The following is a 15,331-nucleotide window of genomic DNA, read 5'->3' on the forward strand; positions in this document are numbered from 1 at the left end:
AATTAAGTCAAAATTCAAAAAAGAAACTTTGTGGCATATTTTCATGTTTGATTCAGGCAGATCACTCTCCAGTTTTCCCTCCCAGGATTGTAAACTTCTAGATGGCCTGCAGTTACTCTTCCCATACCACCCATGAACGTTACATAGTGACACCTGCTGTAAAAGGACTGGCATTCATGAAGGATAACCTTCACTACCAGGCTTAGAGTGTGTATGATAACTGGCTGCTCCCTTTAGGACTCTGGAAGAGTCCAATAGAGCTAAACCTAGAATCACTGGGAATCTGGAGTTTTGGCATTCTAGAATTCAAGGAGAACTCAAATGGCTATTAAGCAGATGTCATAGAAGGGAGCCAATGGATATTTGGTAATGGAATGCCACCAGAGTGAGACAAAACGAGCCATGTGTCATGTCTTTGTTCTTTTAGGCTTGTAGATACCTAGAGTGCTGTACCCTTCCTTTGTTAACAGTGAATCCTAACTTGATTGCGTTTTCATATCAGGGACTATATAGTATTTTAGAACAAAGCACTGAAGGTGCAGTTGTGACAGAACCAACCTCATTCTTGTACCAAGTACGTTTACCTCTTGACTTCTGAGGAGTATCAAGTTTTGGATAAGGAAATTTTCTTTTGACTTAGAAAGGAACTCCTTGTCTAGAATCTTTTGATGCTCTAAATAATCTGCTTCTATGATAGGAAAATATTAAAGGAAGAATTACCTTGTACTTGATATAGTAGCTTTTTAAATTAAGATCGTTATCCAGTCCAATGAGTCATACCTACCTTTTTTGGAATTGTCATGTTCTTTGGTGTCCATTCTCTCATTTCTCTCTCAGAAGTACTGATTACCATGTTTCCTATTTTAATTCAAAATAATTTTTTAAAAATAAGGTGTCATTTAAAAATAATTGATAATTCTCTATGGAAGGGATGAGTAAATTACTCACCAAGTATTGGATATGGTCTTGAGCTATATTTGATCCGAGAACTTTATTTTTGTTATTAATATAATATTCTTTCAAGAATTTCTCCCTCTGGATGTCTGCTATCCCCCTTTTTCCCCCTGCCATTCCATTTTGAAATAAATCTTGTTGTCTGAGTAACAGTTAAAGAACTTAAAACTGTGGTTAATCAGAATTGACCATTGAGATGCACAAAGCTGAAAATCTCTTGGTCCATGAGCTAAGGCTATAATGAGTCTCCTTTTATTTATGCTTTGGAACTTACTCCCTTCTCCTTTGATACCTTGGAATCTTTTTCTCTTTTCCATCTAGTTGTTTTCCTCGCTCTTCTATTTTTTTCTAAATGAATATAATATGAAATCTAAATATGTCTAAAAATTTTCTTCTGAGTCTTTATTTTACCACATTTTAAACATCTGAAAAAAATTGTGGGGGGTTGGTGGAAATAGTTTGACTTTTTTCATTTTACCGCCTTAGTTTTCCCTTCCCTAGATCGCCAATATGAATCAAAGAAAGCCCCTTTATTTTTTAAAAAGGTTGTGGTAGGAAGTAATCTTTAAGAATCATCAATGCCCTATCCTATTGGAAAAACGGGACTGGGAATATGTTTTTTAAAAAGATGAAAATATATTTAAATGGATGTATGTCAGAGTATATTAATTCTTTTTTTGTATGATAGGATACAGAATATCTGGACTTTAATATTGTAATTTTGGTTTTTTAAGACTGTATAGTGATTTTTATTAGATTTATTGTAACCCCACATTTTTTTTTAACTTTTTAAATGTTTTAAATGTGTTTTTTAGTGTTCTGAACATCTGTATTTAAATAAGCATTTAAGGCCAAAGAAATTACTGATGATGATACCTATAGAGAGGAAGGATGCATGCAGTTTTTTGTGTTTAGTGCTATTTTTTGAGTGCTGTATGATAACAATATTGTCCAATTTCCATGTTTGTTTTTATAAATATGTTAGAGTCTTTAACTTTAAAAGACTGTCAGTTCTGATTGATGTGTTTTAGGGCACATATCCCTTTTAAAAAGTAGCCACAATGAAAGTCCAAGTTCTGCTTTGGGACTACTTCTTATGTTAAAAGGGGAAATTTTGGTTGTAGTTACTTGCTATTTGAGAAGCAAGAAAAAGTCAAGAAATAGGAACTGAATTAAAGAACACACTTGACAGCTTTTAATAGTATGGAATCTATCAGGTTGTTGTGGTATGATTTTAAAATTTTTGATGATATAAAAAATTTGTTATAATTTTATGGTCATGTTTGATTTTGGAGATTTCTGGTTGCTCTCTTTTCAAAATTTGAACTACATAAGAATTATTTTGGCTTTTCCAACATAAATAAAGCAATTTTTAAAAGGCCACATATTGTTCCTTATCTGGGTATAATAGTAATACTTCTTGGTAGTTAACATCTTGTAAGGCTTAAGGAAGAATCTGAAATATATGTGGAGTGGAATAAGGAAGTTGTGGATTGAGGCCTTTAGTGCTTTTCAGCTGTGTAAGGTGTAAGCAATCAACCTTGCCATTCATAGTGTGGCAGCAATGAGTTCTTCATCAGAAAATACTTTTTATATTCATTATTTCTGTTATATACTGATTATTTCTATTCTTGTAAGCCAAATACTATCTTAAGTAAATACAGACATTTTAATATGTTAAAAATAAAAAACTACTACTATCTGCCTAGCATTCAGCCTCTAGGCATGGTTTTGGCACAGAAGAATATGATATGGTCATTACAGTCAAAGAAATCATAGTTTTGTGGGGAAAAAGGTTATGTGTATGACCGTCTCGTCTTTTCCATATGTACCATGCTTTTATATCACTGCAGAGTGTATATATAATTTTGCATCTTTCCTTTAACATTATCATAAGTATTTTCCTTATTGTATAATCTTTATTTTTTAAATGTGTGTCAACACCCATCATCCAGAAGCTATGCCGTCTATTAACAATTCTTGTTTTCCCTGAGGAACTGTGCTTTCTCCTTTTCTCTAGTGAGAATTATTTAATGGCTACTTTGGTTTTTTAACTTGGCTACTCAGAAACTCAGAACAAATTTTGAAGTACAACCATAACAACTGGTTTGGGCCTTACTTGGGTGGCATATTTAAATTGTTGTTTTCCTGTTCCACATTTTATACATATATAGTGAATTGTTAAGATATGTTCTTGTAAACTATCTCAAATCCTTTGTGGAATTAAGGAATGAATGAATTGGTAAAAATAAATACAGGCGAATTTTTTTAAAAACTCAAAAAATTTCTGTTGGTTGGTTGGACATTTTTTCCAGTGTAGTGAATCATATTACAGTGAATATTTTTTCACACATGTAGATTGCCCTTTTTGGTAATTTTCTTAGGATATAGTTACAGAAGTAGGGCAAGGAATATGAACATTGTAGTGGTTCTTGGTATTTAGTAGTGTTTGGTCATTTTTTATGTGAACAGAATTGGAGAAGGAAGAATTAGTAGCAAATTCCACATTATTTATCATAACTTATGAATTTGAATCATTATTTACAACATATTAGCACCCAGAGGTGATGTAGAACCATTTTTTATTTATTTGATTTTCTCTTGGGAAAATTCTGTTACCCTCAAGCTACTTGAGTTTATAAGAGATGACCTTTTCCTTGAATTGTGGAGAAGATGGCAAGATTTAGATGGCAGTGATTTTAAGCTACTTAAATAATCTCCGAATCTGCCCTTTCTTCCTTTGAATGAAAATACATTTTTAAAAATTAAGTGGGGACTTCCCTAGTGGCTCAGTGGTTAAGAATCCGCCTGCCAATGCAGGGGACACGGGTTCGAGCCCTGGTCCGGGAAGATGCCACATGCCGCGGAGCAGCTAAGCCCGTGCGCCACAAATACTGAGCCTGCGCTCTGGAGCCCACGAGCCACAACTACTGAGGCCCGTGCGCCTAGAGCCCGTGCTCTGCAACAAGAGAAGCCACCACAGTGAGAAGCCTGAGCACCGCAACAAAGAGTAGCCCCCACTCGCCGCAACTAGAGAAAGCCTGCAAGCAGCAATGAAGACCCAACGCAGCCAAATAAATAAGTTAAATGGAAAAATATTTTTGACACCTGAAGATATTTGTGGTAGAGTTTTATACTCTGACTTTTCTACACTTCCCATCTTCCATATAACATTCACTTGCTTTTTAAACTTAGTATAGATGTTAGTCTAATAAAACACCTTCAAGCCTTTACCTTGAAAGACATTATTGGAAGGAAAACTCTCCTTTTTGGTCATAAGAATTAGCACACCATTAGATGGAAAATAATGGGAAGGTAGTATAATCATAAACATGTTTTTAATTTTAAAGGAATAAATGGCTTAAAACATACTTCAGATTTGGGAGTTATTTATAAGCAAGGGCTGTGTTAGTGATGTGGTTGATAAATTGAGAATTTTCACAACACAGAAGAAAAATAATCTTTTTCAGTTAACAGGTATAGCTTCACCCCAAAGTTAATAGTTGAGAGGGCCTAAATATTTTCTGTCATTATTTTTTAAGTTATTTTAAAAAATACCTTCAGACCAATAAAAAGCTTTATTAGCTCCTTTACTGAACTTGGCAATTGGCAAAGAATGTTAATACTCTCAGAATTTCCACAATACTGTAATAGGTTACTTCTTTCATTTTAATTTTATCTTGTCAAGAGGCAGTCCTTTTCTACATTATTTTTAGAATGATGAAGGTAGACAACTGATGATTTATATATTTTTTGAAAGCATACTTCTTATTAAGGCAGCTTTAGGAGATTCAGATTTATATCTCCTTATTTTAAAAAGTTACAAAAATAAAATTTGTTATATAGAAAGTTAGTTTTTTAGTTCATTTAACTTGAATCTAATATCTTTGCGATATTAAGAATATCTGTATATTTAATAAACTTTATGTAAGGATTTTTTAAAAAATTTTATTTATTTATTTATTTTTGGCTGCGTTGTGTCTTTGTTGCTGCGCGTGGGCTTTCTCTAGTTGCTGCGAACGGGGGCTACTCTTCCTTGCAGTGCGCGGGCTTCTCATTGCGGTGGCTTCTCTTGTTGTGGAGCACGGGCTCTAGGCACGTGGGCTTCAGTAGTTGTGGCACGTGGGCTCAGTAGTTGTGGCTCACGGGCTCTAGAGCGCAGGCTCAGTAGTTGTGGCGCACGGGCTTAGTTGCTCCGCGGCATGTGGGATCTTCCCGGACCAGGGCTCGAACCCGTGTCCCCTGCATTGGCAGGCAGATTCTTAACTACTGTGCCACCAGGGAAATCCAAGGATTTTTTTTTAAAGAGCTTGTGTATGAGAGGGAAAGCAGATAATTAGGCACAAGATAATTTATGCAAACACTAACATTTTATTACTTCTGCTTCATTAGGTAATATCTATGTGGTCTTCAGATCTGTTTTATGTTTTATTATCTGTATTTGGACTGTTCATTTCTGTAATCTAGTGTTATTTATTGAGAAACTTAAGGTTGTAGTTCATAATTAATATCTAGAACTAAAGGTTTCATGGAAAATTAATTGTATGAGTAAGAGTTAAAGGATTGATGGTGATTTAGCATAGAGAACAGAATAAACATGAGTGATTTGGTTATTCTTCAAACATAAAGGAATGAGTAAGGAAGATACCAAGTTGTTTTTTTGTAAATTTGGAAGATTAAATCAGAGAAAATGAATTTGTTGTTTTTGGTTGATCATCAGGAAGTATTTCTTGACCATGAAGGTGATACATAGGAATATGTGCTGAGGGAAAGCATGGACTCTCCCTACATAGACTTTAGGTGGCATATAATATCTGTCTGAAAAGTCTTTTTAAGTTTAGGGACATGGTGAAGGACTTAGTTGGCAGAGCAGAGGTTTTTATTGCTGTTTTGATGTGGTTGTGTTTGTGATTTATTTGCTCTTAAGTGAGCACTTGATTCTTGCTTACCTGTTGAGACGTTTGATGCTAAATTGTTTAAGGAAAGCTTCTGAAAGACCAATGTCAATCTTCTGAGGCCAAGTAGCAGTTGGATTATCTGCCTTCCTCGATTAGTAAGAACTGATGATTCCTTTTGAGAAGGCAAATAACAAGTTGGATATGGCATTCTAGAAGGTCTGTTTCTCTTTCTTCCCCCCATAGGCCTATCAGCAGTCTGATGGGGCAGAAGACAACAGAGATGGAAGGTGTTCCAAACTTGGCAAAGGCCATCAATCTAAGGAGGTAAGCTCTGATTTTGAGCAGGTAGAGCAGGTGGCTCTTCCTGCCTTAATCATATCCTCTTGCTCTTTGGAAAGATGAATGGAAAGAAAGAGCATTTAAAATGAGGCTGAAGTATCTTCATTAGCTATTATAAGGGGAACATTTTGAATTAGTCTTTTGATTCTTCTTTTATCTTTCCCCCTACCCCCTTATAGTTTTCAGTGCCTTGATTTGTTTGATTTTTTTTTCTCCCTAGAATATTAGCTTAAAAAAATTGGCAGATTATCTGTTGCTTGGGGATAGGAAGGATGAACAGAATCTTGTTTATTTCAAGTTAATCTCAGGTTGTAGCTAGTTTGAGTAAAATCATATGATTTTAGGATTTTTCCTGAGATCATTTTGAGGTTTGGGTTCACATGGGAACTATTAAACAAGAAACGATTTTTTCTTGTTTAAACATTTCAGGTATAATACAACAGTATAGGTATAGGTTAACTTTATGATACTTGAGGTTTTGGGGGATGTCTACCATCTTTGCCCAGGTGGGCCTTTCTTTCCCAACTTTCCCTTCCCTTCTACTTCTCTTTTCTTTTCCCCCTACTGATTACTGGGTGGCATTCAGGGCTTTGAAGATAAGGCTCTTCCCAGCACTTAAAGGTACTTTTCAGTTAAACACTATACCATCTCATGTGACTTAGGCCTTGAGAAAACTTGAGTCCATTGACTGTGTTGTTGTACTAATGTAAGTATTTTAAGAAAGGAGTGAGAGGTTCTGAATTTGTTTTATATGATCTTGGTGGTTAACTCATATACCTAAAAATATAATACTAATATTCAGAATCACAGTACAAATAAAGAAAACATGAAATGTAGGAAGTCATAGATAGTTTCTGTCAAGATACTTGCTGGAGATGTTAGGTTGGAGAAAATAATGGCCAAAATAACATTCAGAAAATCATCCAGAATAACAAAGATATAAACTATTCTTAAGCACCACGAAGTGACACGCCTTTGGTAATTTAGAATGCCTTTTGAAAGGTTTTTAATATGTGTTTACAAGCTAGTATATGAGTTAAGGTAACTCTAGTTGCTGTAGCAAACAAGCTGCAAAGGACATATATAGTGATTCAGATGTTATGTTATTTCTTGTTCATGTGAAACTTCCTTCTTTCTTTCTTTCTTTATATTGATTGATGGGCTGCGCTGCATGGCTTGCAGGATCTTACTTCCCAAACCAGGGATTGAACCCAGGCCACAACACTGAAAGCGCTGAGTCCTAACCACTGGACGGCCAGGGAATTCCCTCCCTATGTGAAATTTAAATTGGATGTTTCTGATACATGGGTGGCTCCTTTGGAGACACAGGCCCTTTCCAACTTTGCTCCAAGTTTGTCATACCTACATTGAGTTGGAGGAAGGGGAAAGAGAATGGAGGATTGTGTGTGGAAGGTTTTTATTGGGCCAGGCCTAGGAGTAGCACACATAGCTTTCACTTCTACTTCATTGGCTACATAACTCAGTTAGAAGCTCACTTACAGAGGCTGGGATATGTAGTCTAGCTATGTGTCCCAAGAAAAAGAGAAACTGCTTTGGTTAGTATCGGCTAGTCTTTGCCTTGGCCTAACAGCCTTAGTAGATGGTACATGATTTTGCTGAAGTGTTGAGGCAAGGGAGGGAATGTAACTAAAGCTTAGCAACCATGTGCCTATTCTTTCTACTGTGAGTAACCTGAGGAAGAGAAGGTGAGGAAACTTTAATGAAAATATAGCATTTATGATTTGTACTCTCATCTGATTTTTTAATAACTTCAAGGTTACTCTGGTTTAATTTTTATTATCGCTTTAAAACTCTTCACTGAATGTTCATTCATTTATTCAACAAACATTTACTAAGTGTTGAGATTTTCTTTTTTGTTCCCTTAACTTCCTGACTTTTACTTTAAAAAAATAGGTTACTGTTAAATTGAGATGCAATTTTCCGATGCTTATGTTAAGGAATAGACATTGAATGATACTTCCTGCCCCTTTAAAAAAATGTAATTTCCATACCATAAAATCCACCATTTTAGAGTATACAATTCAATGGGTTTTAGTATATTCATAAAGTTGTACAACCATCATCACTATCAAATTCTAGAACACCATCATTCCAAAAAGAAACACCATACCTGTTAGCACTCATGGTTCCTGGCTTTCCCTCAGCCCTTAGTACCCACTAATCTGCTTTCTGTCTCTATGGATTTGCCTATTCTGGAATTTCATATAAATGAAATCATATAATATATGGTCTTTTGTGACTGGCTTCTTTCACTTAGCATAAGGTTCATCTACGTTGTAGCGTGTATCGTTACTTAATTCCTTTTTAAGGCTGAATAATATTCCATTATATGGCTATATACTACATTTTATGGCCACCCCCGACCCCTTTAATTGCCTGTTTATCCTGCTGGTCTCAGAACTAGAATCAACCAAAACTCTTCCTTGGCTGTCTGAAAGCCTACCTAGTTTTGTAGAGTTGAATACAGTGAACATCCACTTTGGGAAGATATCCCTTGGGTTTCTCATTGGCATCCTGATTTGTCTAGTTACTAGTTCATAAGTGGAGAAGTAGATAACTTAATATTTGAACTATCTTTGAATCATATTCTTTTGAATATGGTTGTCTACTAGTTAACTGGTAATATATTAGTGGTCTTGTTTTGATTTGTATAATACATCTGGGTGTAACTATACAAAAGAAAAAACCTATTTAATTTGTGTGTGTGTGTGTGTGTGTGTGTGTGTGTGTGTGTCTGTGTGTCTGTGTTGGGTCTTCGTTGCTGCACACAGGCTTTCTCTAGTTGCAGTGAGTGGGGGCTACTCTTTGTTGCGGTGCGCGGGCTTCTCATTTCAGTGGTTTCTCTTGTTGCAGAGCATGGGCTCTAGGCACACGGACTTAAGTAGTTGCAGCATGTGGGCTCAGTAGTTGCGGCACATGGGCTCTAGGGTGTGCGGGCTTCAGTAGTTGTGGCGTGCAAGCTCAGTAGTTGTGGCTCGTGGGCTCTAGAGTGCAGGCTTAGTAGTTGTGGCGCACTGGCTTAGTTGCTCCGTGGCATGTGAGATCTTCCCAGACCAGGGATCGAACCCATGTTTCCTGCATTGGCAGGTAGATTCTTAACTACTCCGCCACCAGGGAAGTCCCAAAACCTATTTAATTTTAATGGGATAGAGAAATAAATTATTTTAGGGCCTCAAGTAAGTAGACTAAGTAGTTGTACTGCAGTGAGGAGGAAGATGGAAGTATATAATACTTATGCTAGAGAAACTTATTACCATTTCATTAATTTTGAAGTATAATTGACTTAAAATATATTAGTTTCAGGTGTGCAGCATAATGATTTGATACTTTTATGTATCACAGAATGATCACCACTATAAGTTGTTACCGTCTGTCACCATACAAACTTATTAAAATATTATTGACTGTATTCTCTTTGTTATAATTACATCCCCATGACTTATTTATTTTATAACTGGAAGTTTGTACCTCTTAATCCCCTTCACTTATTCACTCCTCCACTACCACCCTTCCCTCTGGCAAACAGTAGTTTGTTCTCTGTATCTATGAGTCTATTTCTGTTTTGTTATATTTCTTTTGTTTTTTAGATCCTACATATAAGTGAGATCATATGGTACTTATCTTTCTCTGTCTATTTCACTTAGGGTAATATCCTCTTAGGTTCATTCATGTTGTCATAAATGGCAAGATTTCATTCTTTCTATGGCTGAGCAATATTCCACTTCATATATATATATATATGCCACATCTTCTTTATCCATTCATCTGTTGATGGGCACTTAGGTTGCTTCCATATCTTAGCTACTGTAAATAATGCTGCCATGAACTTTAGGGTACATATACCTTTTGGAATTAGTGTTTTCATTATCTTGAGATAAATATTCGGAAGTGAATTACTGGATTGTATGGTAGTTCTGTTTTTTATTTTTTGGGGAATCTCCATACTGTTTTCCATAGTGGCTATACCAATTTACATTCCCACCAACAGTATACAAGGGTTCTTTTTTCTCCACATCCTTTCCAACACTTGTTATTTCTTGTCTTTTTGATAATAGTCAATTCTCACAGGTATGAAATGATGTCTCCTTGTGGTTTTGATATGCATTTCCCTGATGATTAGTGATGTTGAGCATCTTTTATGTGCTTACCGGCCATCAGTATGTCTTCTTTGGAAAAATGTCTGTTCAGGTCTTCTGCTTCCTTTTTATTTATTTTTTCTTTTTTTAAAAAAAATTTTATTATTTATTTATTTATTTATTTTTGGCTGTGTTGAGTCTTTGTTTCTGTGCGAGGGCTTTATTTAGTTGTGGCAAGCGGGGGCCACTCTTCATCGCGGTGCGCGGGCCTCTCACTATTGTGGCCTCTCCCGTTGCGGAGCACAATCTCCAGACGCGCAGGCTCAGTAGCTGTGGCTCACGGGCCTAGTTGCTCCGCGGCATGTGGGATCTCCCCAGACCAGGACTTGAACCCGTGTCCCCTGCATTGGCAGGCAGATTCTCAACCACTGCACCACCTTCTGCTTATTTTTTAATCAGATTGTTTGGTTTTTTGATATTGAGTTTTATGTGTTCTTTATATATTTTGGATATTAACCCCTTATCTAACATATCATTTGCAAATATCTTCTCCCATTCAGTAGCTTGCCTTTTTGTTTTGTTGATGGTTTCCTCTGCTGTGCAAAAACTTTTTAGTTTGATATATCCCCACTGTCTATCCATGCTTTTGTTGCCATTGCCTGAGGAGATAGATAAAGAAAAAATTGCTAAGACCAATGTCAAAGAGCATACTGCCTATGTTTTCTTGTAGGAATTTTATGGTTTCAGGTCTTACATTTAAGTCTTTAATCCATTTTGAATTCATTTTTGTATATGATGTAAGAAAATGATCCGGTTTCATTCTTTTTTTTTTTTTTCATAAATTTATTTATTTTTATTTTTGGCTGTGTTGGGTCTTCGTTTCTGTGCGAGAGCTTTTCTCCAGTTGCGGCGACTGGGGGCCACTCTTCATCGCGGTGCGCAGACCTCTCACTATCGTGGCCTCTCTTGTTGCGGAGCACGGGCTCCAGACGCGCATGCTCAGTAGTTGTGGCGCACGGGCTTAGTTGCTTCGTGGCATGTGGGATCCTCCCAGGCCAGTGCTTGAACCTGTGTCCCCTGCATTGGCAGGCAGATTCCCAACCACTGCGCCACCAGGGAAGCCCCCGGTTTCATTCTTTTACATGTAGCTGTCCAGTTTTCCCAGCATCATTTATTGAAGAGACTGTCTTTCCCCCATTGTATATTCTTGCCTCCTTTGTCGTAGATTAATTGACCATATGAGTGTTGGTTCATTTCTGGGTTCTCTATTCTGTTCCATTGATATATGTGTTCGTTTTTGTGCCAGTACCATACTGTTTTGATTATTATAGCTTTGTTGTATGGTTTGAAATCAGGAAACATGATACCTTAGCTTTGTTCTTCTTTCTCAAGATTACTTTGGCTCTTTGGGATTTTCTTTGGTTCCATACAGATTTTGGGATTATTTGTTCTAGTCTGTGAAAAACACTATGGGTATTTTGATAGGGATTGAATTGAATGTGTAGATTGCTTTGGGTAGTAAGGACATTTTAACAATATTAATTCTTTCAATCCATGAGCACAGTATATATTTCCATTTATTTGTATTGTCTTCACTTTCTTATAGTTTTCAGAGTACAGGTCTTTCACCTTCTTGGTTAAATTTATTCCTAGGTATTTTATTCTTTTTCATGCAATTGTAAATAGGATTGTTTCCTTAATTTCTCTTTCTGATAGTTCATTGTTAGTGTACAGAAATGCAAAAAATTTCTGTATGTTAATTTTGTATCATGCAACTTTACTGAATCCACTTATTCTCATAGTTTTTTGGTGGAGTCTTTAGGGTTTTCTATATATAGTATCCTGCCATCTGCAAATAGTGACAGTTTTACTACTTCTTTTCTAGTTTGGATGCCTTTTATTTCTTTTTCTTGTCTGATTGCTGTGGCTAGGACTTCAAATACTATGTTGAATAAAAATGGTGAGAGTGGGGACTTCCCTGACAGTCCAGTGGTTAAGACTCTGAGCTTCCACTGCAGGGGGCATGGGTTCGATCCTGGTCAGGGAATTAGGAATCCCGCATGCTGCAAAGCGTGGCCAAAAAAAAAAAAAAAAGATGGTGAGAGTACCTATCCTTGTCTTGTTCCTGATCTTAGAGGAAAAGCTTTGGCTTTTCACTGTCAAGTATGATGTTAGCTGTGGGTTTGTCATATATGGCCGTTATTGTGTTGAGGTACATTTCCTCTATACCCACTTTGTTGAGAGTTTTTATCATAAATAGATGTTGAATTTTGTCATACTTTTTCTGCATCTGTTGAGATGTGTGATCATGTGTTTTTATTCTTCGTTTTGTTAATGTGGTATATCATATTGATTGATTTGCCTATATTGAACCATTCTTGTATCCCTGAAAAAAAATCCCACTTGATCATTGTGTATGATTCTTTTATTGCCTTGTTGAATTTGGTTTGCTAATATTTTGTTGACGATTTTTGCATCTATTGTTCATGAGGGATATTGGCCTGTAGTTTTCTTTTTTGGTGTGGTGTCTTTGTCTTGTTTTGGTATCAGAGTAATGCTGGCCTCATAGAATGAGTTTAGAAGCATTCCTTTCTCTTTAATTTTTGCAAGCCCTTTGAGAATTATAGGTATTAACTCTTCTTTAAATGTTTGGTAAAATTCCCCTGGGAAGCCATCTGGTCCTGGGCTTTTGTTGCATAGAAGTTTTTTCTTTTTTCTTTATTATTGATTCAGTTTCTTTACTAGTAATCAGTATGTTCAGATTTCCTAGTTCTTCCTGATTTAGTCTTGGAAGATTGTATGTTTCTAGGAATTTATCCATTTCTTAGATAAGTTGACTAATTTGTTGGCTTATAATTGTTTGTAGTAGTCACTTTTGATTCTTTGAATTTCTGTGGAATCTGTTGTAACTTCTCTTTCATTTCTGATTGTATTTATTTGGGCCCTCTTTTTTTCTTGATGAGTCTGGCTAAAGGTTTATTGAGTTTGTTTATCTTCTTTTTTCTACTGTTTTTTAAGTCTTTGTTTCTCTTTATTTCCACTCCTTTTTTTTTTAAACATCTTTATTGGAGTATAATTGCTTTACAATGGTGTGTTAGTTTCTGCTGTATAACAAAGTGAATCAGCTGTACATATCCCCATATCTCCTCACTCTTGCTTCTCCCTCCCACCCTCCTTATCCCACCTCTCTAGGTGGACTCAAAGCACCGAACTGACCTCCCTGTGCTATGCGGCTGCTTCCCACTAGCTATCTATTTTACATTTGGTAGTGTGTATATGTCCATACCACTCTCTCACTTCGTCCCAGCTTACCCTTCCCCCTCCCCTTATCCTCAGTCCATTCTCTACGTCTGCGTCTTTATTCCTGTCCTGCCCCTAGGTTCTACAGAACCAATTTTTTTTTCTTTTAGATTCCATATATATGTGTTAGCATACAGTATTTGTTTTTCTCTTTCTGACTTATGTCACTCTGTATAATAGTCTCTAGGTCCATCCACCTCACTACAAATAACTCAGTTTCGTTTCTTTTCATGGCTGAGTAATTAGTCCATTGTATATATGTGCCACATCTTTTTTATCCATTCATCTGTCGACGGACACTTAGGTTGCTTCTAGGTCCTGGCTATTGTAAATAGAGCTGCAATGAACATTGTGGTACATGACTCTTTTTGAATTATGGTTTTCCCAGGGTATATGCCCAGTAGTGGGATTGCTGGGTCATATGGTAGTTCTATTTTTAGTTTTTTAAGGAACCTCCATACTGTTCTCTATATAGTACAGTGAGAACAGTATGGCTGTATCAAATTACATTCCCACCCACAGTGCAAGAGGGTCCCCTTTTCTCCACACCCTCACCAGCATTTGTTTGTAGATTTTTTGATGACGGCCATTCTGACCAGTGTGAGGTCATACCTCATTGTACTTTTGATTTGCATTTCTCTAACGATTAGTGAAGTTGAGCATCCTTTCATGTGTTTGTTGGCAATCTGTATATCTTCTTTGGAGAAATGTCTGTTTAGGTCCTCTGCCCATTTTTGGATTGGGTTGTTTGTTTTTTTGATATTGAGCTGCATGAGCTGCTTGTATATTTTGGAGATTAATCCTTTGTCTGTTGCTTCGTTTGCAAATATTTCCTCCCATTCTGAGGGTTGTCCTTTCGTCTTGTTTGTAGTTTCCTTTGCTTTGCAAAAGCTTTTAAGTTTCATTAGGTCCCATTTGTTTATTTTTGTTTTTATTTCCCTTTCTCTAGAAGGTGGGTCAAAAAGGATCTTGCTGTGATTTCTGTCAAAGAGTGTTCTGCCTATGTTTTCCTCTAAGAGTTTTATAGTGTCTGGCCTTACATTTAGGTCTTTAATCCATTTTGAGTTTATTTTTGTGTATGGTGTTAGGGAGTGTTCTAATTTCATTCTTTTACATGTAGCTGTCCAGTTTTCCCAGCACCACTTATTGAAGAGGCTGTCTTTTCTCCATTGTATATTCTTGCCTCCTTTATCAAAGATAAGGTGACCATATGTGTGTGGCTTTTTCTCTGGGCTTTCTATCCTGTTCCATTGATCTATATTTCTGTTTCTGTGCCAGTACCATACTGTCTTGATTACTGTAGCCTTGTAGTATAGTTTGAGATGGGGAACCTGATTCCTCCAGCTCTTTCTCAAGATTGCTTTGGCTATTCAGGGTCTTTTGTGTTTCCATACAAATTGTGAAATTTTTTGTTCTAGTTCTGTGAAAAATGCCATTGGTAGTTTCATAGGGATTGCATTGAATCTGTAGATTGCTTTGGGTAGTATAGTCATTTTCATAATGTTGATTCTTCTAATCCAAGAACATGGTATATCTCTCCATCTGTTGGTATCATCTTTAATTTCTTTCATCAGTGTCTTACAGTTTTTTGCATACAGGTCTTTTGTCTCCCTAGGTAGGTTTATTCCTAGGTATGTTATTCTTTTTTTTGAAGTGGTAAATGGGAGTGTTTCCTTAATTTCTCTTTCAGATTTTTCATCATTAGTGTACAGGAATGCAAGAGATTTCTGTGCATTAATTTTG

General features: G+C 36.4%; 1 protein-coding gene across 4 annotated transcripts in view; it reads left to right on the forward strand.

Annotated features, from left to right (window-relative positions):
• Positions 1–15,331, forward strand: part of SPAG9 (sperm associated antigen 9) — a 152,005-nt gene that overhangs the window by 43,496 nt on the left and 93,178 nt on the right. The window lies entirely within an intron of this gene.

This window comes from Balaenoptera ricei, chromosome 20 (genome assembly GCF_028023285.1).
Source record: "Balaenoptera ricei isolate mBalRic1 chromosome 20, mBalRic1.hap2, whole genome shotgun sequence".
NCBI lineage: Eukaryota > Metazoa > Chordata > Mammalia > Artiodactyla > Balaenopteridae > Balaenoptera > Balaenoptera ricei.